Raw genomic sequence first — 23,920 nt, forward strand, 5'->3', positions numbered from 1 at the left:
AGGGTCATAGGGAAAATAGGTTATAATTTTAAAATGTGAAACATATGGAAACTTTTAGGGCTGAAAGACTGTATTTTCTGTGAAGATGTTAACCACTGGAATTAAAGTCAATGGGCCAGAAAAGTCAGAGTAAGAGCTAATGCTGTATTGCACTCAAATCAGAGATGGCTAAAGAAAGAATTCTAAAAAGAATTATGGAAGGACCACAAGTAGGACAAATAAATGTTCCTGCCTGTGCCACAACTTGGCCATTCATGAAGTTCCTAATCAAAACAAGTCCAAAGTGACTCTTTGCCCATTTGTCCTTCCTTCTGTCCACCCACTCATGTCTGTGTGTTTTAACAAACTTTACTATTTACAAAGCTCATACCTAAAACTACAGAGTGCTTTTAGACTGACCTGCAGATGGCTCTGCTTTGATTTGTCTGTAGAATGTTTTTTGTTTTCTTCTTGAAGCTGAAAAACAATTTTTAATTATTTCAAGTTCAGAAGCTAGGGTGTTCTTAAGTACAACAAAGGTCAGTTAAAATTTTGGGTTTAGAGCAAAAAAAGAGGCTGACTTTAATGGCAACAGAGCAAAATCAGGATCAAGTGCCATGTACAACATGAATGATTTAACTACACTAATCCCAGCAGTAAATCAGATGCCAAGGCCTCTCTTCATTGTACCAAAATTTGCATTAAATCAGAGACTGTTGTAACAAAATTTGCACTTGGTCAGAGACCAAATGTCTTAAGACACTGGGAGCTTTTCTGTGTCCTAATGTAGTATATTGTTCATCTTTCAGTTTTGCAAACATAATTTTTTTTTTACTTATTCAATTTCAGCATGAATTTTAAACTGTTGCCTACTTAACGTGGCTGAATTAAATCTCTAACTTGGAATAACCAAGAGGTACAGGTAATTTTGAAATACTTATTAATTAGGTTCAAGCCATATATTCTAACAGAAAAAATACTACAATTTCTTTATGCTCTCTGCCTTGTGTCATTTACAGAATTAAGTCAAATGCATTTTCTTGCCAAGAAACAAGAACATGGTCAGGAAGCCCAGCACAAAATAAACCCATCAATGAACAGAGATGCAGTTTTGGTGGGGACAGGAAGACAATACGGCTGCAGCAATGTCCCATTCTATGGCATATGACTCTCTGCTACTTGTGGGAGCTAAAGCCTCTTGAATCAACTTGATAAAGCCATGCCTGCATGAAAATTCAGTATCTTGCCTTTAAATAGTCTTCTTCTATGGGATACTCATAAACTGGAGAGGATCCTTGTGGCCTTGGACGAATATCTTCTACTGCCACTTCATTAACCTGTGAAAAAAAAAGACATGAGCAGTGGTAAAGGAACACCCACCATTAAACAGTGACTCATTTTTAGGAATGTTTCTCCAGCTATCCATAGTGTCCTTCTGAGTAAAAATCTTTCATTAGTGATGGTGGATAAAAAATAACCAATAACTTTTTTTTACATCAAGAACAAATACAGTTCTCATGTTAAAGTACTCAAACCCACAAGGGACAGAGTTCTGAGAGACAAAACCCAGTGGTAAGCTTCTTTTGATTTTCTTTAGGTATTGTGTGAATCTTCAGACTGAACAGACTGAAAACAGACAGATCAACTAGTAAAAACTGAAAAAGTTAAAAAAAAAATCCCTTCCCTGCTCTATTTGCATACCTAAACTTTGCATCCAATGGCTTCAAACTTTATTGCCCTGTATAAGGAAGCAAAACTCCCAGCAGGAATTTCTGCTGACAAGCAATTGGCATTCTTCCTTCTCCAGTCAGACAATAGGGAACCTAAACTGTCTAAATCCTTAAAGAAAACTTACTGTAGTCAACAGCCATGTAATAGTTTGCTAAGTCTTGGTAGTAAACTTATGCCAACGACCCATGGCAAAGAGGAGATGCCTTTACACTAAAACGTCTTTCTGGGTTTTGAGCTGGCAGGACAATCCCAAAAATACAACATTTTTAATGGGAAGGAAAACCATCAGCAAGACCTAACCATAAACAAAACATTTAAGATCTCATTTTGCCAAACTGACATCACAGAAAAATTCAACTCTAAAAAACTCACAGAATCTTCCTCCTCTGCATCTGCGTCGGCATCAGCATCTCCAGGGGGCTCGGCCGGTCTCAGCTGTCGTCCAGAACCTGAAAGCAGCACACAGGTTGTGGTTGTTGGTGCCTGCACCATCCACACAGAGCACAGAGCAGTCAGCTTGCAAGCTGAAACCCCCTGCAGCAGCACAGCAAGGGCTGTGCACAGGCCACTGGAAAGGCCTGCCTGAATTTAGATTCCCAGCATCACAGAATGGTTTGGGCTGGAAGGGACCTTAAAGATCATCTAGCTCTCCCTACTAGCCATAGGCATGGGGTTACAGTCTGGTTTACTTCTAATTCCACATTTTCTCCAGGATGGGGGTTTTTTCTCCTTCACAAAAGCCTTTACATTTCTGGATATGAGTATTTCTGATATCTTTAGGAAAAGAAAAGCATTGACCATCTGCTGACCCCTGTCTCCTCCTCCTCCCCCCACCTTTCCAAAGGGACTGAGCATAGCCCACAGCAAAGGCTTGGAGGGACTGGAGAACACAAAAACGTAATGAGATGTGTACAGAGGGAATCTGAAGTGTTTCTTCCTGACTTGCTTTATTCTTTAAAATAACAGAGTCAGTAATTAACAGTTTGATAATTCACAATGAATTAAATTGATTGAAATTCCCCATATTGAAACTCGTCCTCACTTCGGACAAAGGTCTTAAGAACAGGAGAGTAAATATCATGAACCTTGACAGTACAAAAGACACTGTTTTCTTAGTTTTTAAAAGTATTGAGGGCAGACAGAGATAAGGTGAAGGAGATAGGCTGTCTGAAAGTATGATTCCCTTGAAACACTTTAAATTGGGCACCAAAGAATGAAAACAGCATGAAATAGAAACGTTTTCAGAGATCCAGGCTTAGCCAGTAGAGGACAGTGTGGGTGAACTACGTATTCTCTAATGCACCAGCTATTCACACACATGCCCAAGTCCTTGTCCCAATAACTATGTCTCTTTCCTGTCTCCATGCTTGTTTTTTCCAAGCCATCATGCTGTCTAGCTCCCCAACACTCAGTTCTGCAGCTGCCATTACTATACATAGCTTTGGCTCTCCTAAACAGATCCTCTGGCTTAAAAATATGCTCAAAAACTAGAGAAAACAACTGACAAGAAGAACTGTGCAACTCATTGTCTGTTTCAAACGGAGAATCCTTGGGCTGGAACACAAGATTTCTGGATGTTACAGACTCTGTGTGCAGACAAGGTGGCACGACTTAGTCATGTCTGCAATCACTGACTTACACACGTTGCCAAGCTCTTGTTAAAGAGCTGGGATTTTGGCTGGGATTTTGTTGGTCACTCCTCATAGTTTTCTATCTCCTTACTTCTTCCTTGATTTTTTGAAGATGAAATTACACAGTACAGGCAAAGCTTTGCTAGAGTTATGCCCCAGTCATCAGTGATGGAGCACTTTGTTAAGATGGATGGAAATAGTGTGCTTCCAGTGGGAATATCCCCTAACAATCTGTGGGTCAGGCTTCCAAACTTGACAAAATAAAAGGCAATCCACATTGGCCATACGTACATCACCATAATCAGTTCTCCTGCAGCATTCCAGCTCCAGGGAATTAGGATCAGCCCAGAACACATCAGGGCTGCCAAACCATTTGTCCTTTAGCCTTCACAGCACTAGTCCTGACACCTACAATGGACAATTCTAGAAAATTCTAGAAAATGGTCTAATGCACAGTTTAGCTCAGATTAATTACCTGCCTGAAATTTAGCTTGATTATTTTTTTCAAAAGCTCAAGCATTTTTAGTCTTCAGAAGCTCAAAAAAATTGAAAATTTAGTATAACCATATTAAAAAATCAGACATGGAGTTATGAACCTGATTTTAAGCATTTCTGCTTGAAAATTCTGGAGTCCATTCATGAAGCACTTCACCAAATGTATTTTAATAAGCATCATATGAGGAGAAGAGCTGCAGGATTGATGCTTGTTTAATTTGCCTAGTGCTTCTAAAGATTCAGGTGCCAACAATAAATTTTATGGCTGTTACTAAAATTCCAAGAAATAGTGAGGACTTAGTCTTGTGGCATTGCCATATTTTTCACTTGGGAGAATCCCACCCACAAGCCCTGCAGTCCAGTAGAATGACTTAACAGAAAATTGCTTGGATTGATGGAGTGTTTGCTCTTCAGTGCAGCACTCCAATGATAACTACAGCATTGATCCCTGGTGGCTGCCAATAATTTTGCTACTGGAAAAGAAACAGGAAAGAATCATCTGTGAGACTTCTTAGGCTGGTTCACTGCAGTTTCTCTTGTTTTACTCTGATGTAACTTCAGTGACACTTCACTTGTCTGGAACTGCAGCAATGCAAGTACAGCATCTCTCCTAAACTGTGCTAGTAGCACCTTTTCCTAAAAAAATTAACCAACATATTACTGTCCCCAGGGCTAACAGCAAGGTGGGTGAGACTGCATGCAGGGGCATCAGATACACAGATGACCTTCCCTCCCAAAGCTTCACACTGAGGCTTTTTCCATCCACCCTGATTTCCCCAAATTCTCCCTAGGCTGCTCATCTATGATAGCTACACTTGTGCCCTTGATTCCTACTGTAAACTAAGATTTACTTCTGATTATTTCCTGATTCAGAATACTTTCAAAAGAAATCTATAAAAGAGGGGCATTACAGTACATTTGCAGCAAAGCCTTCTTTTGAGTAGAAAAGCCTGTGCCAATAAACTATGATTTATATGCATGTCATTCTCATGCCCTGAATAGTAGCAATACCAACATTTTATAGATTTTAACTTTTTTTTATGGACCCTGGACAATCAATGCTTTGTTCAAAATGTTTTCATAAACAAGATGGAATTTACATCAGTGACTACTTCTAATAGCCACTGGACTGACTTCAGAACAAGGGAATTTTTTTCAAAGTAAGCAGTAGGAGTTATATAGGCTGGATCTTTTTCATATCATATGACTGAAATGTGTATCTGCTTTTTGAAATGCAATTATTTTTAAATTATTTTATCTTTAGCCTAGCAACCCAGATGGACTGTTTGGGCAAAAACGGAAGGAAAAAAGTAAAAATGGCTACTTGTTTGGTATTCACATTCAGTGGGCAAGAGCCTCCAAAATCACATTTGATACAATTTAATGAATTCCAAGTATGACAGCGTCATTGAATTTAAATCAAATGTGCTTTAATGTATTGTATAAAGAGAAACCTAGTTTTAATTGGAACACTGGCATATAAAATTCCTGTGATCTGTATACTTAAAAATAAAATAGTACATGAAAATACCAGAGATGTTAATAAAAGAAACAAAAATGTCTTTTGCTGATCATCCTAGCTTCTCTGCTTCCAGACTATAGCCCTTTTTCTGCAGTTCTTAGATTTCCACTTTTTGCTATTTAAGATTTTGTATTAAAGTTATATTTGCATATGAATAGTGAATTTGAGTGATCTGCTCTCATCTTTAAGCACATTACTTTTCCTTGCATCAACTTCAACGTTACTTCAACAAATAATTTCTCTTAACAGACAGAAACCTGATCCATGATAAATATCTGTCCACAGGTGAGAACTTTTATGCTTTGCTCACTCTCTTATTGTTAGTAACAAGAACACAACCTGTGCCTTTTCTTTATGAGGATTTTGGCATTTGCTAATTACCATTTCTAAGCTGTGACAAGAAACCAACAGTTCTGTTTGTGCAGTGCTATGGAAATAACTCTGTGTCCACAGCCAATTAGAAAACTTGTATCTTGACATGTGGGCAAGGCTGGGACATCTTTACATTAGGTCTTTTCTGACAGTGCAAAGCACACTCTGTACACATAACCTCATTTGTGTTAAAGAGAAGGAGGAATGAATAATTGCAAGACAAACAACGGCAGTAATAATTTAATGTCATTGTTGTTGTTGGCACTGTGTTTGACCCACTAAAAGAATTCATACATGTAGGTCAGCAGTTTTCATGGTGCTCCCTCATGGGCTTAAGTCTTGCTGTAAACAAAGCTGTGCATGGCTGCTGTCAGGGGACAGCTTCAGCTGGCTCCTGTACCTGACCTCTCCTCCTGCAGCCATCAGTCCCTGTACCTGCAGGTCTGTCTGTCTGTCCCTCTGCCCTCAGGCACCCTGTCACACAGGGCTGTCACTCCTCATGCATGAATGGCTGGTAACTGCTAATGCATTTCTCCAGAAAGTCTTTTGGTTTCAAAACCACATCCCTCTCTCCAGATGGATGGTGTGCCTGACTTTCCCCCACAGCTTCTCCCTCTCCTGCAGGTATCACAATTACTGGGATTCCTTTTCCTCCCTCAGAGCTCTCACAGCTCCTGAGCAGCGCTGCCGGGAGGTCCCGCAGCTCCTTCTGATTCACTTCTTGTAGTTGAAATAGGGAATACTTAGAATACTTAGAATGTTTTAAATCGCGGGTCCCAGTTCAGGAAAGCACTTGGTAACAGGAACACTATGCACATGCCGCTCATTTGGCCTCTCAAGAGCACTTTTTCAGATAGGTAAGCTCACCTGACTTCCAAGCAAGTAATGCTGGAGGGAAATGATCCTGCAAGCATCAGCTGCGAAGATAAGAATCTGAAAGAGTCTGCAAATAAACCTTGCTATGCATGTGCTGTGTTCCTGAAGGAAGCTGCCATGAGGTTTAAACACGGTCATAGCACAGGATCTTGCACAGCCTGTGCAGGCTCCACCACGACCTCGAGAAGGTTCGTGGCATTTCCAGTCAACAGCTCCAATGATGCTGGGGAAAACCACCAGCAAAAAAAAAAAAAATCAAGAGGTTCATCTTCTACAGAGATTTTCTAGTGCATTCCAGAGACCTGGATTCATTCCATTGTCCTGCAAGATCCCACGGACTGAGTTACAGCAACTGCTGGGCAGGGCTCTGGGGCACGGCCGGAATGCTCGGCTGTCACCCTGTCGGGGCCGGCTCCACGGCCAGGGATGCGGGCGCTGTCACGGAGAGCGCTGCCCCTCCCGGCCCTCCACGGCTGGAATGTCGTGGTACTGCACTTGAACCGCTGCCAGCGAGACAGCGGGGCACGCAGCAGCTCCACCTAGGAGAACCAGCCCGTCAGCTCTGCACGGAGCGGCTGCCACAGTGAAAAGCAGCCGTTCTGCCCCAAAAAAAGGCGCTCAAGTGAGCATCAGCACCGCCCCTTTAGCGCTTCCCCTCTGCTCTGTGCTGCGAGTGGGACCCTCCCCACCAAGCCCTGAAATTTCTGCGGGATGAAGACAAAGGGCTGCTCTGTGGAATGAAGATAAAGATTTTGCTGCTGAAGGAGTTTAACAGGCCTCGTTATCAGCGGGATGCTATCAGAACCAGCTGGGCCGGTGTTCAAGCTACACTCCCGCCTTTGTTTTGCTCTGGTTTGGCAATGCCCCTTGGCTGCACTCTGTCCCTGCGCTGCATACTTGTGCTGTGATGAATGCAGCTCCGACCTGGGAGCCGAAAGCAGGGCCACAGTCGTGCTAAAGGAGCAGCTACTCCCAAATAACCAACGTGTGTGAATAGTTTCCTTCCATTCAAGGCATGAACGAGATGTTTTGATTCATTGCCTTGGTATGTTAAGCTGCCCTTGTTGGCTGTTAGAGTACTTCATTAAAAGCCTTCAAATCATTTAATCTCCAAATCTTTTGAAGACATTATATATATGTGAGTTACAATCATGAGTCTCCTTGCCCAGCCAGAGGATTGTCCATGAAGTTAACACTTATTTTTATCAAAAGGAACAGTACTTTGCTCTGCAAAGCACATCCAAGCAGGGAAATGTCTCGGGAATTAAGGTTCCTTGCAGACCATACTGAGCTCTGTAGGATTTTACAGAGCATTTTCTACAGGTTGACTAATATCAGGAAAGATGTGTAAGAGCACTGGCAACTAAGAACTGATATAAACACTACCATAAAAACAGAAACTAACAGCCCCCAGATGAAAAGAAGAGTGAATGGCTTTCCCATGAGTGTGTGTTTATTGATAAGCTCTGCCCACAGATTTAAAAGTATTAAAAGCATTCCTGCTCACACTTCACAATAGGAGCAAAACCTTTAGGAAGGCTGAAGAAAGAAGTTCTTGATTCTTACAGTGGTCTACCTTTTCTCTGATGGTAAAGATAAACTTAATAGAAACCACAGAACAATCCAGAGTGTGAAAATAAATCACTCTGGTGGGGCTCTGCACAGACCTTCTCAGTTTGAGTCATATTTTAACATGAAAAGCACAGGGGACTTTTTTTCTTCCAACTGTCAAAGTGAAATTTAGCAGATCCTGAGTTAAGGACTTTCATCTAGCTATCATCATTTATTGGTTACTTGGCTATATAGGAAATGTAGTTTGGCCAGACTCATATAACTCTTCTGTTACAAGGATAAAATATTAACTAAAGTATTTCATTAGTCTGATATTTCTCCTCTTACTGAAACAGAATAACATTTCCCACAAGTAACAGAGAGTTTGAAAATAAGCTCTCAACCAAAGTTTATTGCAAGAACATGAATAGAGTGATGTCCAAAAGAGACAGCAAAAGCAGGCAGCAGTGGTTGATAGCTGTATTTGGCTCTCCTGGTCTGTCCCTCCTCTTCCTAGCTAAAACATGAGTGAAAAAGGTAAATGCTCATGATACCCAGCAGGCATCCAGAGGTTTGGTGCTGCTTCCCCTAGGCCATGGCTCTGTCTCATCTTTTTGTATCATCTACAGTTTCAGTCTGTCTGCATGGAGGGTAGGTGTAATTTCCTGCCCCATGTCTCTGTCCTGCATGTGTTAGGCAGGAGTTTTCCTCTCTCTCAGGTTTTATGTGACAGAATGGGTTTCCAGTCTGTGCTTTACTTCCTGCATGGATTTGTACAGTGTTTTCTTGCATAATATTGTGATAATGGAATAATTATGAATCAGGATAATTATAAATTATGATTTTCCATGATTGCACAAAGATGATAAGAGAAGGGAATAACTTTTTAGTAATTGTTGCTATGTGTGCCCAAACTCCTGGACTGAACCAAAATGCTTACTTTTTGACAGAAAGTGAGTTAGCAATTCACAGCCAAATAAAGCAGTAAAGACTGGTCGAATCCACTCTGATCCCCAACAGTTTTATCTCCTGGGACTCTCAATAGTTTTATCTCTTGGGATATACTGGTTTTACCTGCAATTGGTTTGCTACTGTGCTGTAAGTAGTTGTATGGATACCCAAATAAAATTTCCTGGAGTGTCACTGCCCATCTGGATGATGTGAGTTTTAAGAAGGGTTTCAGGAATGTGTTGCAAATGAAGAGCTCTCACTTGCTTACCAGCTTCAGAATCCCTAGTGGGAACTACTCTGCAGCTATTTGGTTGTCCAGTATATTGATTAGGCATCTTGCCACTTTCTCCTCCCCTCTGAAAGAAACTCCTTCACCTATACTACAAACTTGACTTGGGAAGGAAATGTACAGCACATCTGCCTTCCTCACAGAGCAAGGAGCTGATTCCTGTTGTCTTCCCTGTTGGACAGCAGTGAACTCAGCTCTTACCATGACTTACCCAGAAGCCCAGGCAGGTGGTGCCTATTGCAGATAAGGCCCATAAGGATCAGAAAAATTAACTTTGCCACATTCCTTCTCCTCTCTGATTCACCCTTCCAAGAATTCAGGCTTCTACCAGAGCAGATTGCCTGTTCCACTGCCAAAGCACAGCCCTGCTCAGATTTATAAATGAATCAAATGAATGCATTTATGGAAAATGATCTCTCTGCCTGCGTAGGCTTGATTGGCAGCCCTGAGACACAATTTCTCTGGCCACAGAGTCAGTATTTCTTAAGAAGAAGTGGTTGTAACACCAAGCTGTCTCTTAAGGTAGCCCAGTACTGACACACTGAAGAAAGATGCTAATTCTCAGTGGGTTTGGTAGAAAGCACATTTGTTCTGTAAGATCTTCTTAAGATAAGAATAGAGGAACTGCTAACACTTTGCAAAACGCCCAAAGAAACTGATGCAGGCTTTGTACAAATGGCACTTACCACTCCAAATTAGAAACAGACATTTTAGCCCAAACTGCTACAAATGCTCTTCAAACCCTTTGCTTAAAAAAATCCTCATCAGAATCAATGCTCAGTAAAAATGTTTGTATTTAGAGATAAATATAAACACATACATACATATATAGAAGGAGTTAGTACAATGATCCCTATGGCCTTAAGGTCCTTATGGTCAAGAAGACCTTTATTTCTCCTTACCCAACCAACAAAATTCAGTGTACAATCAAGTGCCCAGATACAGCAATATTAATGGAGTGATGCTACTTTGGCTGTCGCTTTGGTATGCTGGGCACAGCCCCTCTCAAAACAGGAATGAAGAAAAAAACCTGGTAGTTTTCCCACAACCTTTTATGGGGGCTTTTATATAAATATCTGCCTTTGGAAACAGGTTTTCAGCTCGAGAGAAAATTCCCTGGGCAACTTGTTTGGATGTAAATCACCAAAGAAGAAAATATTTTTTAAGCTTTTAAATTCCTTAATGTATATGTAATACAAGAGATACGGGATAAAGGTGACAGAAAATTATTATGGGAAAATACTTTACATCAAAGATAAAGTTAACAGTTCCCTCACTTCGTTAAGATAAAAATCTTTTCTGTCAATAAACACTGACAGTAGCAAAACAGCATTTGGCACAGCTCACTTTTCCTTGTTTTTGTGTGGCAGGAGATTCTCTTTAAAATTGGAGAGAATTCTGGATGCAGACTGTGGGTTTACAAAAGCGTAAAATCTCATTTACAGACAAGCTAATCCATTGAGTCAGATAAATAAATAAATTAGCTTAGTTCTGCCCATATCAGTGTAATTCAAATCCGAATAAATGGACAATAAACTTGGGTTTCGGTTACAAAAGGGTCAGATTTCAAAATAATTTAATTGGTCACATACCAAATTCTTTTTGAAAATGTTGTCTCGTGATTTCAGCCCATTGGTTTTTACCTCTTTTTGGAATACCTTTCCCTAACAGATGCATACCTTGCCCCAGCATTTTCTAAACATGTTGTTTGACACATGTTTTTAGGAATTAAATATGTTAACTTAATCTTCATTGTTTGAAATTAGAAATAATTATGTAAGACTGAAAAGCATTGGAATTTTAAGTGCATATTAATTTACAGAAGGAAAAACTGATCCTGACAAGCTTTTGTTGCATTATATTTTTGAAAAAATTAAAATTGAATCTTTACATGTGGTTTTTAAATGGTTCAGTGCTGATTTTCCATTTCTGTACCTCCCAGCACCCAAAAATAACAAATCAAAACCCTTGCTTAATAGATTAGAGGAAAACACAGTTTAGTTAAGGAAGTAGATTTCAGTTTTAGGTTTCACAGGCAAAAGTATAAAGGATAGGGAGAAACCATTTCTTTCAAGACTCATTACTGCAGTTCTGGATTTCTTTCTGGGCAAAGACTGAAATAGCATGAAAGTAACTACACTGTGGCTCATCCATGTCGTAACTGATGAATGAATTGAGATGGGTGGAGTTGTTTGAAAGCACTTATAGGACTATTTCTTGGATTTGATTATCAACCCTAACACTGATTCATAGCATTTCCAAACATCCAGAGCTTCTCTGTAATACAAAAATAATGATATCTAATGGAAATGAGTAATTTTATCATAATGGTCTGTTCACACTCAGGTTAAGCATCTTCTAACTCAATTAAAACAGGATGCATTCTTTTTGGAGGCACATGATAAGGTTTTTCTTGATAAACAGCTGTGCTAAATTCAGAGTAATTCATAAGGGAGAATAAATTACATTTTGCTCTTCAGCCAGATCAAAAGACCCACTGAAATAAAAGAGCTTTGTACCAATACAAAGTATGAGGAAAAAGAAGATCCTGGAGCTTCAGTTACAGTTTTTGAGAGCTGCTCCAAGGTGGCTTCTTCAAAGTCATTTAAATCTGTGCAACAGGAGGACAATGCAGTGGCTTGTCCCCACTCTGAAGAATAGCAATGACCACCTTGATTTGTGGAACTGTGATGTGTTTGAGCAAAAGGAAAGAATGGGAGGCCCCTGGAGATGCCCTCCAGTCCATCTGTAGGGTTTTCTGCACACCTCTCCAAAGAGTATTTTTAAACCAATGGAGTTTTACTACCTGTGCTGTCTTGCCCCCTGCCTGATCCAATGGCCCCATGAGGACTCTGCTGTCTGAGCAGTGGTTCAGCTCTCTGTGAGCTCTGTGTGCAGCAGAGAGACCACTGCCCTCTCCTAAGGAAGGTGGATTTGCATTCCTTGCACTATGCACAGCTTACAGTCAATAACGCCAGAAAAGGAAAACGATTGCTACCATGAAATTATCCTGCCTAAAACAAAGGGTTCCACCACCATCTTACTGTGACATTTTTAAATGCTGCAGTCCCAAAGTCCTCCATGGACTGAGATGTTAACAGAGTTTTAGCAGAGACTGAAATATTTGCTTTATATAGTGGTGTTGGGGCAGTGTTGACAGAATTCTGCAACTACACTGAGAGCAGAATTTGTTTCTTTCTTCATTGCAAATACTTTGAACACTACTTAATCCCACTTTGAACACTTATGAAGATCTGCCCCAATTTGACCAAAACAGAGCAAAAGAAAAGCACTCTGCTGACCTTAAAAGACAAATGCCCAGAGCTCTTCTTTTCAGAAAAATCAGGCGCAGGGCTTGATGGAAAAGGAGACACATGAGAAAAGGGCAAAGACAAACCCACACATAAGCCCAGAGTAAGTCCCAGAATCATAGAATAACTGAGTGGTTTAGAAAGGACCTTAAAGATCATCTCATTCCAACCCCCTGCCATGGACAGATGCACCTTTCATTAGACCAGGTTGCTCAAAGCCTCCTGAAGTCCTGCTAACTGAAAACCAGGTCCTTCTACATCACAGACATCTACTGTGGAAAAATTATCTCAAAAGGTTTTGAAAATACACCTGAGCCAGGGTCTCAAGCATGTAGGACCCAGATTCAAGAACACTAAGCACAGCACAGAGGGAGGGTTGAAATGTAGGGTCTCCTGGGGCATGTCCTTCTGCTGGGGGTTGGTTAAGGAAAAGAACTCTTTGCTTTTGGACCACAACTTAGCCAATGTTAGGTCTTGTTCCTGATCCCTGAACTTCTAAAGCCAATTCTCAGAGGGCTCAAGCACACATCTGCAAAGTACCTGTTGCTGCAGGCTTATCCTCTGCAGCTGGAACCACTGGCCCTGTGAACAACTTCTAGACAGGTTGGTACAAGGAGGTTCTGATGGATTTGTTACTCTTATCACTTGGGCAGGTGTGGATATTGCAGCTATGTCACTCTGCACACCTCTGCAGCAGGGTAGGTCATGACCACTTCACACATATATGTTCAAATAGAGGGATCTGAAAATGTATCTGAACAATTTCTAGGGAAGTTTAAGTTCTCCTTGCAGAGCAGTGCCAGCTCAGGAATACTGGAAAACACATTTTTCATGCATATGTTTTTTATTAAATGCAGCTGTCAAAACAGAGCAGGGCTCATGTTCCTGAAAAGGTGCAGGGATGAGAAGACAAATGGTTGGAATAAAGCAGGAATGTGCCTACTCTGCCTAGGCAAAAATCACCACTTCTGCAGAGCCTTCAGGGCAACCTTTAAACTAGCTGGCTCAGGGACTGGCAGCTGTGGGATTTCAGTGCACGCCTTACAAACCCAACCAGCTCCCCAGGGAAGGCAGGACTTGCTGCACCAGCCACTCCTCCCGTGCCCAGACTGGCTGGACAGACCCCAGCTCTGCACAGACTGCACCTTCCCAGTGCTGTGGAGGCACAGCCAGCCACAGACTGTCCTCACCAGTGCTCCCTCCCAGCCATGCTGCAGACAATGTGTTCCAGGAGTGCTGGCAGTGGACTCAGACCATCTACTGCACTCTGGTAACACCTACCTCTCATCACTCTGCTGCAGTAGAATTATGGAGGTGAAAACAGCAAAGGCAAAGCAAGATTTTTTTTTTAATTATAATTTTCCTTTTGTTCCATAGATACAGATTCAGATTCCAGCCTCTGGTGTAAATTCGTGTCCTGAAGGTGTTCAGCTGAATTTATTACAGTGCAATAGCAGAATCTGGCCATGATCTTCAGACAGTTAACAACAGCAGTTAAAAGACTTGCTTATTTCTCTATAATGTATTATTTGAGTTTTCTATGATGTTCCTATTCAACCAGGATTATAATCTAAATACAATGCAGTTGTGTGGCAACAGTGTACCAGATAAATTCAGCTAACTCTGGGTAATATCACAAAAAAATATGTGTTTATAGCTTCATGCCAGTTTCTGACTAATGCTTTTGTTTGTTGCTATAGCAAACCACACATGAATCTGATAGCCAAAAGCATGTTTATGACTAACCTTAGCTCTCTCTGGGGATTGAAAATATGGAATAAAAAAAATCCCTAAACCACAACACACAATGTGAGGAGAACATGATAGGAAACACCTTTTTTGGCACAAGTTACTATGAACACTAAAAGAGAAGAACATCATAAGTGGAAAACATGAGGAAATGGGAACTGTGGGAATAACCGCCTTTAACCTACAGCAATTCAAATCCAGCTTTCACTTCACATCACAAAGTTGTCTGTGCAGGACTAGAGAACTTTGCAGGAAGTCCTGGCTGCATGCTAAGAGATGGATTTAAGCCTCTGAAATCTGGAGAAGCTTTGTATCACACTTTATAACACTCAGAGCACTTTACTGGAGATAATTTTTACACCCTGCCTTGACACCTAGGACATGGGTATTCACTTAATTAATTTTTATTACCATTTATGCTTTAGTAGTTTCCAAGAGCCTGCCCCAAGGCTGACACCTCATTATGCTGTACAAATACACAATGGAGAGCAGTGCTGGCCCCAAAGGGCTTTCTGTTAAACTAACAGAGAGAGCCAAAGGGGGAGGGGGCTGCACAGAGGGGGAGGCAGACACACAGAGGTGATATCACTGCATCACCCACCCAGAGGCTGAACCCAGGTGTCTTGAATATCAGTTCAACTGACTGATTCTATTTGCTAAATATGTTACTGTGAGAAGAAGAATATATTATGTACCCTGCAGAGGAGAGAAAATCAATGCAGTTGAAGGGACACCTAAACTAGGACAGCTTACAACAAAGCTACACTAAGTCAGGAAGAATTTATACCCGTGTTACCATGTTATTCTTAATAACCTTTCTCCTTTGTAGGTTAAAAAAAATAAAGAATATTGCAGTAGAGTGTATAAATGAGATCAGTCTCCATCAATGTTTTCTATTGATTTTAATAATCACTCTGTCTCTATATACTGCATCTTTATTCTCAGATTTGTTCAGTGCATAAAGGCACATGATTACCACTATTCCTGACTAGTTCTTCCATCATCTGTACAATACTCAACAGAGTCTCGAGTTCCTGTACAACTTTGTGGAGAGATAAATCTGCCCAAGCTTTCACGTTCCAGGTATTTCCAAAAGGCCTCATGAAAGCCATCTTGATCCACCAGTAGGATCGTAAGGACACAGCCATAAATGGCAGCTTACAAAAAATCAGTAGGACTTATATGGTACCTGCTGATCATCTAATGCCACAGGATCAAATCCTGAAGTACTGATATTTCATTCAGTGCCTACTCAAGCAAGACATCACTTGGCCCCACTGATACATGGCACGTTACATTGCATTCAGCTTGTAATTCAGACTCTGATATGGGCTGTGGTCAGCTTTGACTTCATCTTGCAAAATCCAGCAGAGCACACATCACTGCTCATAGCAACCACACCTGCAACCTTGTAAGAGTAAAAGCTTTGAGAAAAAAATACAAGCATTTTGTAGGTTAGCCATGAGCTCCATTGGTGGATGCAGCAAGTAGCACTAAGGCATCAGTGCTGTATAAAGTGAGAAACAAAGGCAAATAAGAGATAGGCAGGAATTTTCTGGGAATAGCCCAAGTATCACTGCTGGACCACAGTCATAGTGGCATGCAGAGGGCCATATATGACTCTCTCTTGGCTTTCACATGCTTTTTCAGTTCTTCACATTTGGCAGAAAATGTATCTTACGAAAAAAAAAAAAAAAAAAAGGAAGCTGCCAGCCTTCTTTCCTCCACACTGAGAACCTGAAAACAACTTTGGGTCCAGAAGCACAAATACAGAGACCATTTAAAAAGAGCCACTTCATTCTCTGTGATTTAGCCCCAAAGCAATTGCTCTTCCCCGGGAGTGCTGTAGAAAATGAAATAGGAGATCATAGGTAGAGGTTGCCGAACCAGCTTCAGCTCCAAATTACTTTGTGATGTAGGAGGCACTGGTTACTGGCACTTATGGACACATGATTATGCAGGCATGGGGCTACTTCATGAACATCCTTCCCTTTGGGTCTCAAAAGGCACAGCTACCCCTTGCACCCTCTGTCACACAGACAGCACTGCCTGGCACTTATTAATCTGCCAGCTTGGCAACTGCCCCATCTTGGTCATGGACACCAAGGAGCTCCCTCCACCTGCCCAAAGCACCAAGTGAAACTCAGTCAGCTCTCCCCACCTTGCAGAAAGTAAGACAGCAAAGTGAAAAAAAAAAAAAAAATTACTTGCTTAAAGACACAAAGCAAGTTGGCAGCAGAGCCAGCAATAAATACAACCCAGATGTGCTGGATTCCACCTCCTCCCTGCACCATGCTGCCTCTCTTAGCTGGAAGGAAATGTTTTACATTTACTCATCCCTCCTTTTCCTTTGTCAATAGAAATTAAAGCAGGCATCTGACTGCCTAAATCTTGAATACTCCAATGGTTTCCAAGGCTTGCAGTAAAGTCAGCCAAAATTTCTATTGAATCCAGCCCTAATGGATAACTAAAAGTGATTTCTTTGCCAAGGAGCCTATCAGTGCAAAACTCATTTAAGCACATACTACTTTTATACAGATAGGCATTGTGCATACATATATATATTTCATGATTTTGCAAAGAACCACTAATTACAAAACCACAGTTTTTGTAACTGTGATGGTTTTGGCTGAGGTAGAGTTAATTTTTTTTCATAGTAGCTGGTCTGGGGCTGTGTTTTGGATTTGTGCTGGAAACAGTGTTGATAATTCAGGGATGTTTTTGTTATTGCTGAGCAGTGCTTCCACAGAGTCAAGACTTTTTCTGCTCCTCACAGCAACCCCACCATTGAGCAGAGCAGGGGTGCAAAAGGAGCTGGGAGGGGGCACAGATGGGACAGCTGACCCCAGCTGACCCAAAGGATATTCCAGACCATATGGCATCTGCTCAGCATATAGAGCTGGGGGAAGAAGAAGAAGGAGGGGGAGAAAACATTCAGAGCCATGGCATTTGTCTTCCCCAGTGCCTGGGATGGAGTCCTGATTTCCTGGGGATGGCTGAACACCTGCCTGCCAATGGGAAACAGTGAATTAATTCCTTGTTTTGTTTTGCTTTTGTGTGTGGATTTTGTTTTATCTGTTAAACTGTTATTATCTCAGCCCACGAGTTTTTTTCACTTTTCCTATTCTCTCCCCATTCCACTGAGAGAGGGAGGGAGTGAATGGCTCTGTGGGGCTGAGCTGACATCTGGGGTTAAACCATGACAGCAACTTAACCAAGCAGTGAATAAACTGAGCTACTACTATTAAAAAGAAAAACAAAAAGAAGGTACAGGATGCTTTTTGTAAGAATAAATTTATGACAAGCCTCTATATCTTTTTATTTAGTTGAGAGGCAGGAAAGTCTATCAGGATGTTTGTTTCATTGAAGCAACTCAGGCCTGCCAAAAGACTGATAGCTAATTAATGTTAATTTAACATCGATTTATTTTGTGAACAGAACATCCAAATATTTTTAAATTGCTTATTAAGCTATCTATGGTGTCTGTGTGTTAGGCCATGTATTTTCCAAAAGCAATGTAAATCTCATTTCCATCAAATATGTCAATCCTGTCAGCAAAACATCCTTGCTGCTGTCAGCCCAAGGTGAGTCCACCTCTCTGAGCAGTTCAACACTCTTACTTGCCTGTTTTCTCTCCCTCAAGGTGAATGCCATTCCATTTTTCCTACCTGTCACCATACAAATCCAGCTGGGGTTGTGGGTATTGTGCTGCTGTTGCTATAACTCCACTTCCAACATCCTGCTCTGTCTACTGAAGGTACTTCAGGGGAGCTGGACAGAAGTTACAAAGAAATGCAGCATTTCATGTTGCATCCTCCTCTCACCCAAATACTCAAGGGGCATGACAGTGGGAACAAAAACTTCAGCAGCTTCAGGTTGCCTAAACACTGAACTCCCTCATTTCTCTTGACTGGAAAACAAATGCCCTCCAGATTTTACATTCAGGTCTCCTGTCAGAGAGCAGCAGCCTCCTGCTCCTCTGCAGAAGAGCAGCTGGAGATCCACACATGGCAAGGTCAAAGAGCTCATGGTCTTCTTAGATGCTCTTGTATCAGGTGCCTCCACCACGAGGACTCTGCATGAAGCCACTGGTGGATAACTCCATCCACAGCTCTGCTCCAGCCAGCAGGGCTTCACTACCATCCACTTTTTCTGAGATCTTCTAGACAACGAAACACACAAAAATGCACCTCGAAAAAGCCTTCCTTCTTTCTTTGTAGAACTGTTTCTGCTATTCCTCATTACTGTCACCTCCATTTTACTCAACTTGTGTGACACAAACCTTCTAAATCCTCTGAGGCACCCCTGGGCAGGAGACTGTGTATCACCTAAGGTGGGCACCTTAACCTGCCCTCAGACTGCAGCAGCAATAAATGAAGAACAGGTCTTGACAAACACAGCTGGGCTATGCCATTTTTGTGCAACAACAGTTAGTTTGACAGATTTGAGCCTGTGCTCCTGCCAGAGACACTGCTGTCTGCAAAGTCCCTGAGAAGCAGGAAGCTCTCACTCCTGCTCCTCAGAGCTATTGCAGCCAGGTCAAGGACACTGCTCCTTGCTGCAATCTGTCAGTGCTGATTTAGCAATTCCCCTGGATGCACAGGCTCTGGCTGGCCTTCCCCATGGTTCCAAGTGTGTCTGAGAGCCAAAACCTTATCGCAGTCCATCTCTGTCTCCTCACAAGAGCAGAGTTAGTGGAGGAGTTGGCGTGGTCTGTTTGTGCTGGTATGACAGGCAGCTCCTGTTTTGGATTAGAGGATGATGGTTTTCCCTCCCCCCTACATCCCTTACTGGGCATTTTAAATAGGAGGATTTGTGGGGAGGGGAAACATTCATAATGGGTTTTCACAGCTCTTTTACCCTCCCTTTGCTCTGGTGCAAATGAAAGCCCCAGCTCCATGGGCTGTATCTGTGTGTGCTGTCATGGAGCCCAAACTTTGTCAGCCCAGGCCATGAAACAACCAACAGTGTGATAGTGCAGAGGTGTTCATGCAGCACCTGAGCTAAGCTGCAGCTCCCTGCACAGAGGACTGCTGGCAGAGGACCAGTTTCCAGTGCATGTCACAACTTGGGGGATCATTGCAAAAGCGCCGCTTCCCTATCAAACACCAGGGTGGAGATCTGCTGACTCCAGTCCCCCTCTCTGAGAGCAGGGCAGGGACTGAATGGGAACCAGCAATAAGCTCCAGACACACAGGAGGGCAAATAAATTAATGAAGCACAGCTGAGAATGATGGGGGCAGTGGTCAGCAGAAACACCCCAAACACACTGCAGTGAGGCTTGCTGCTGATGTGAAACACAGCTCCTACAAGGTGTTTCTCCTGGGCTGGAAAATGCTGTGGTTGCCCACATGGGATTTTGCTGCATGAGGCTGTCTCACCCACACTGGTTTCCACTGGCCTGTGGCTGGATGTGTCTGTGTGTGGCCCTGCTGGCTGTTTTCTCAGTGCCCCTGAGAAATAATCCAAAATAGTTGGGTTTCTTTCCATGCCATTTGCTTCTGTCCCTGCTCCAGGGTTGTCTTTGACTCCATGACTGCATCCTGAGGGTCTGCAGGTACCTCTGGGCAGCCTTGCTGAGGCAGCAGCCTGTGGTAGGGGGGTGTGCTGTGGGCTCCCCTGCTCCCATACCTGTCTTTTTGCCACGTTATCTTCCCTCAACACTGCCTCTGCCAAGCAGACTGATCCCAGAGGGATCAGCTGCAAAGGACTTCAAGGTGGGCCTGTCACAATCTTCCTTCATGAGTGCTGTATGAATTTAAACTTTTCTTCCTCGGAAAAAAAGCTCTAGAAGCTGAAAATAAGAAATCAGATTTTTTTCCATAGGTTTTCTTTCCCAAGCCATGCCATCAAACCACAGTCCACATCCAACATGTTAATCTGACTCAGGTGCTTCACCCTCTCTGTTCCAGAGTGCAGTGCTGAGTTCCCCAAACACCCCTGCTAGCATTGCACCTTTTGCCTGCCTGCAAACACCCAACCTGCAGAACCACCACCCCTCTGCTCTGCCAGCTGCCTGCCACAGCCTTCCCTGCCCTGCACCAGGCACTGCTCTCCTGGAAAAGCCACGGCTCTACTGACAGAGAGGGACTGCAGCATTTTCCTAATGAAGAGAGGGGCAGTTCTGAATTTGTGTGACAACATGCTCTGGAGCTTATGGCTTGACTACAACATCATCTTCCTGATGTGCAGTAAAGGCTGCTGCCACATGTACCTGATCATGCTGGCCCCAGAATGACAAAAAATTGCTGCCCTCCAAATACATTTCTGCTGCCAGATTCTCCCTACCTACTGCTGCTGAGATTCTGCCAGTCTGGGATGCTGCATTTGCCAATACCCTCTGAGCAGCCTGCCTTCTGAGCAGGGATACCTCAGGCACCCACACACCCTGCACACTCCTAGTCCTGCTGTGCTCAGCAGCAGCAGAAGGGAAGTGATGATCCAGGTCTCTGGGAGGGGTCCCATGGCCTGGGACTGGCCATGTGGTTGGGATGTGAGTGGTTCTGCAGGGCTGGGGCTGTTTATCCACGGTAGAAAGTCAGAAAAAGTGAGAAAGGGAGAGAAGGGGGAAGCACTGGGCAGAGCTCCCGGGAAAATGCTGCTGTGGACAGTTTGCTTGGGCTCCTCAGGGACTCCTGATGGCTGCTCTGATCTCCTCACCATGAGACCCAGGGATGATTTGTTGTCACATGCACTGAGCACACTGTTTTCTTTCTAAGAAAAAAGTTGGTATATTAAGGAGAGATTACATTCGTGCTTGAGCTTATCTGAAAGTGCTAGGCTTATTCTTTGGGCTTTAAGGTTTATTTAGACTAAATAAGGTTTATATATTTGGCTGGTGAAGCATGCAATGTATACATTATAATTATGTAGTTAATGCACTAATCCCTGTGATGAGCTTTCCTGGCATAACCCAGTACAGTTATCCAAAAGCTTCTTTTTAATCTCTGAGGAAGGATAATTTTAAAAAGAAAACCATGATTTCTCCTGCTATCTCTATCTAAACCCTTTCATTCACAGATTGCTTTTAGACTGACTGAAGCAGTGGTTAAATCCACTGTGAACATAAAATCCAAATACAGATATAAGATCACAGTGCAATTACTAAATTTATTCCTTTCATAGCAGACCTGTGGGGGCCCTGCCTCCATCCAGCTCTGCTGATCACTGGAATGTCCCCTCATAAATACCTGTGTGTGAAGAGTCTGTTTTACACCACTTACACAGCCAATCATTTTCTAGTCTGAGACGTGCCCCCAAAAGGACACTGACAGCAAAGCCTAAGAACACACCACCCATCACTGCTCACAGGGAGCCTGAGTAGCAAGGTGGCATCACCAAGAACCCAAGTGCTGCATGTAGTCATTCTCATGTGAAAATGCCCAGTTTGCCTCCAAAATGAATTCTCAGTCACTCTTTAGGCACTGGGCTGGCTGAGCTATTCATTCTGCAAACAATTTTTTTCTCATAATCAAGGCCATTATGTGAAAAAGTCAGCCTTAAGGAGTGTGAGGACACAGCTCATATAAAAATCAATGCAACCTTTCACTGAAGCATAAATCAGATCAGCTCTGACATATATGAAAATATTTGGAGAATGTTTAATGACATTTTTGTGTTCTTGTAAATTATTTGCTTTCGGCTGATTTTAGAAGCAGGAATAGGGAAAGCTCAGCTCATATCAGGAAACATCAGCAACTGAAACCACCAACTTTCTCATGATAGTTTCACAGATCTTCATCTCTTATAGACCTTCCAATAAACTCACACATACAGAATCACAGGATCTTTAAATGTGGAAAAGACCTCCAAGATCATAAAGCCCAACCTTTGACCTAATACCACCATAATCAGTTTTCAAGCAAAAAAAAAAAAAAAAAAAAATCAAACCCAATCTTTGGGATGCTTATCTGATCTTCTGATCTGAGGGAGAGCTGCTAACTTCTTTGAGGTTCACCAAAAATTAACTAATCTCTAACTAATTTTCAAGATAATGATGCCTAGTGCCACTGAGCCATTTTCCCCCTTCAGAATACAATGCAAGCATCAGTTAAAGCCACTCCTACTGTGTGGAAAAGTTACTATCCCATTTGCTAACTTTAATAATTTTTGCTCCTGCATGCATGTCCTTTGAGTTTCTTCTACTCAGGCAAAAATTCCCATTTTGGAATTCACTCCTCCAGGTAATAGTGCTAAGGCAAATTCTTTGGATTAAAAAAGAGTGATGTGAGGAAAAGGAAAGAAAAGTTCCTGCATGTGTTTACTTGAGGGAAAAGTAGAGCACTGTGCCTGGCTGATAGTCAAAGGTCCAGGAGCTGGAGTAAATCACACAGCAAGTAAATGAATAGAAGACCTGTGGAAACCTGATGACATTTGCTTCCTATGGCTGGTATGGAGTATGGGAATCCTGGGAAAAGTGGGGATGCCGGGACTAAGAAAATGTGTGAGCTTTCAGGATGCACTTCAAGGTGGAATATTTTACATCTGTCACATTTGTCAGACTGTTTAGCAAGGACTTTAGGAAATGGGAAGAAGTGTGTGCAGCTTGAAACCTTTGCTTTTCAGTGCTGGCTGGCTGAGACTGCAATCACACCACTGTTCAAGGGGGGAGAACTGGGAGGTCAGTGGGCAGGTAAAAGGTATTTAAAATCAGAGGGCTGCATGGATAAGAGCTGCTCCTCTGACTCTATGAAAGTCAGGTACAGAGCACTGCTATCAAATTCAAGTAGTGTTTGTTCTCTTAACTACAGAGAAGAAACAACATTTGCCCAGCAGTGAAGAGCAGTTCCTGTAGCTTTGGAGTCTCGAGCATTTATCAGCAAGCTTGGAAATCATATAAACCTTATCTCCTTGTTTGTGTTTCTGACAAACAGATAATTCTGCCCCCTGAAGACACTGCTATCTTTATTAGGCAGATGAAGTAGACTTGGTGCCTGCTCTTCTTCAGGCACTTGCATTCCTGCTCCATGGAATTTTACTGAGATTTGGGCTGTTACCATGGCCTGGGACTCTCTCCCTTGCAGAGATGCTGTCCCTTACTGTTGGGTCCTCTATCAATTTCGGCCTATTTATTACTTACATGGCATAGCACCCTTAGCACACTTTGACTTGTTTCACTCTGGACTCACTATTTTCACTTGTCACTCTGGACAACACACTTGGTCATCCCCTTCTCTGACAGAAAACTGCAGACATTCTCTGCAATAAGTCAGCGGTGACTTTAAGATACTTGGTTACCTACAGTCCCCTTTCAGGAAGTAAACATATTGGTAGGAAGTATTTAGCACGTGAACAGCCCTCTCCTAGGCTGAGGTTTTGTTTTCCAATACGAAATAATGAATTTCAGCCTTGACTCTGAAATCTGGAGTGAAATGAGCAAACACGTGAATTTAGCAAATTTTCCTTGGAGCAGGCATAACCCTCCCACACTGGGGCTAGGCACAGCTGTGGGTCATCCAAAGGA

General features: G+C 42.4%; 1 protein-coding gene across 50 annotated transcripts in view; it reads right to left on the minus strand.

Annotated features, from left to right (window-relative positions):
- AHNAK2 (AHNAK nucleoprotein 2) overlaps positions 1-23,920 on the minus strand; it is a 45,932-nt gene that overhangs the window by 18,833 nt on the left and 3,179 nt on the right. For all 50 annotated transcript variants that reach the window (XM_050975536.1, XM_050975535.1, XM_050975559.1 and 47 more), the window contains exons 2-4: positions 2,083-2,159; positions 1,227-1,316; positions 400-456 (exon numbers count right to left, since the gene is read on the minus strand). The gene's annotated coding sequence lies outside the window, so the exon portion shown is untranslated. The remainder of the gene's footprint in view (positions 1-399; positions 457-1,226; positions 1,317-2,082; positions 2,160-23,920) is intronic.

The sequence above is a fragment of the Serinus canaria genome, chromosome 5 (genome assembly GCF_022539315.1).
Source record: "Serinus canaria isolate serCan28SL12 chromosome 5, serCan2020, whole genome shotgun sequence".
Classification (NCBI taxonomy): Eukaryota; Metazoa; Chordata; class Aves; order Passeriformes; family Fringillidae; genus Serinus; species Serinus canaria.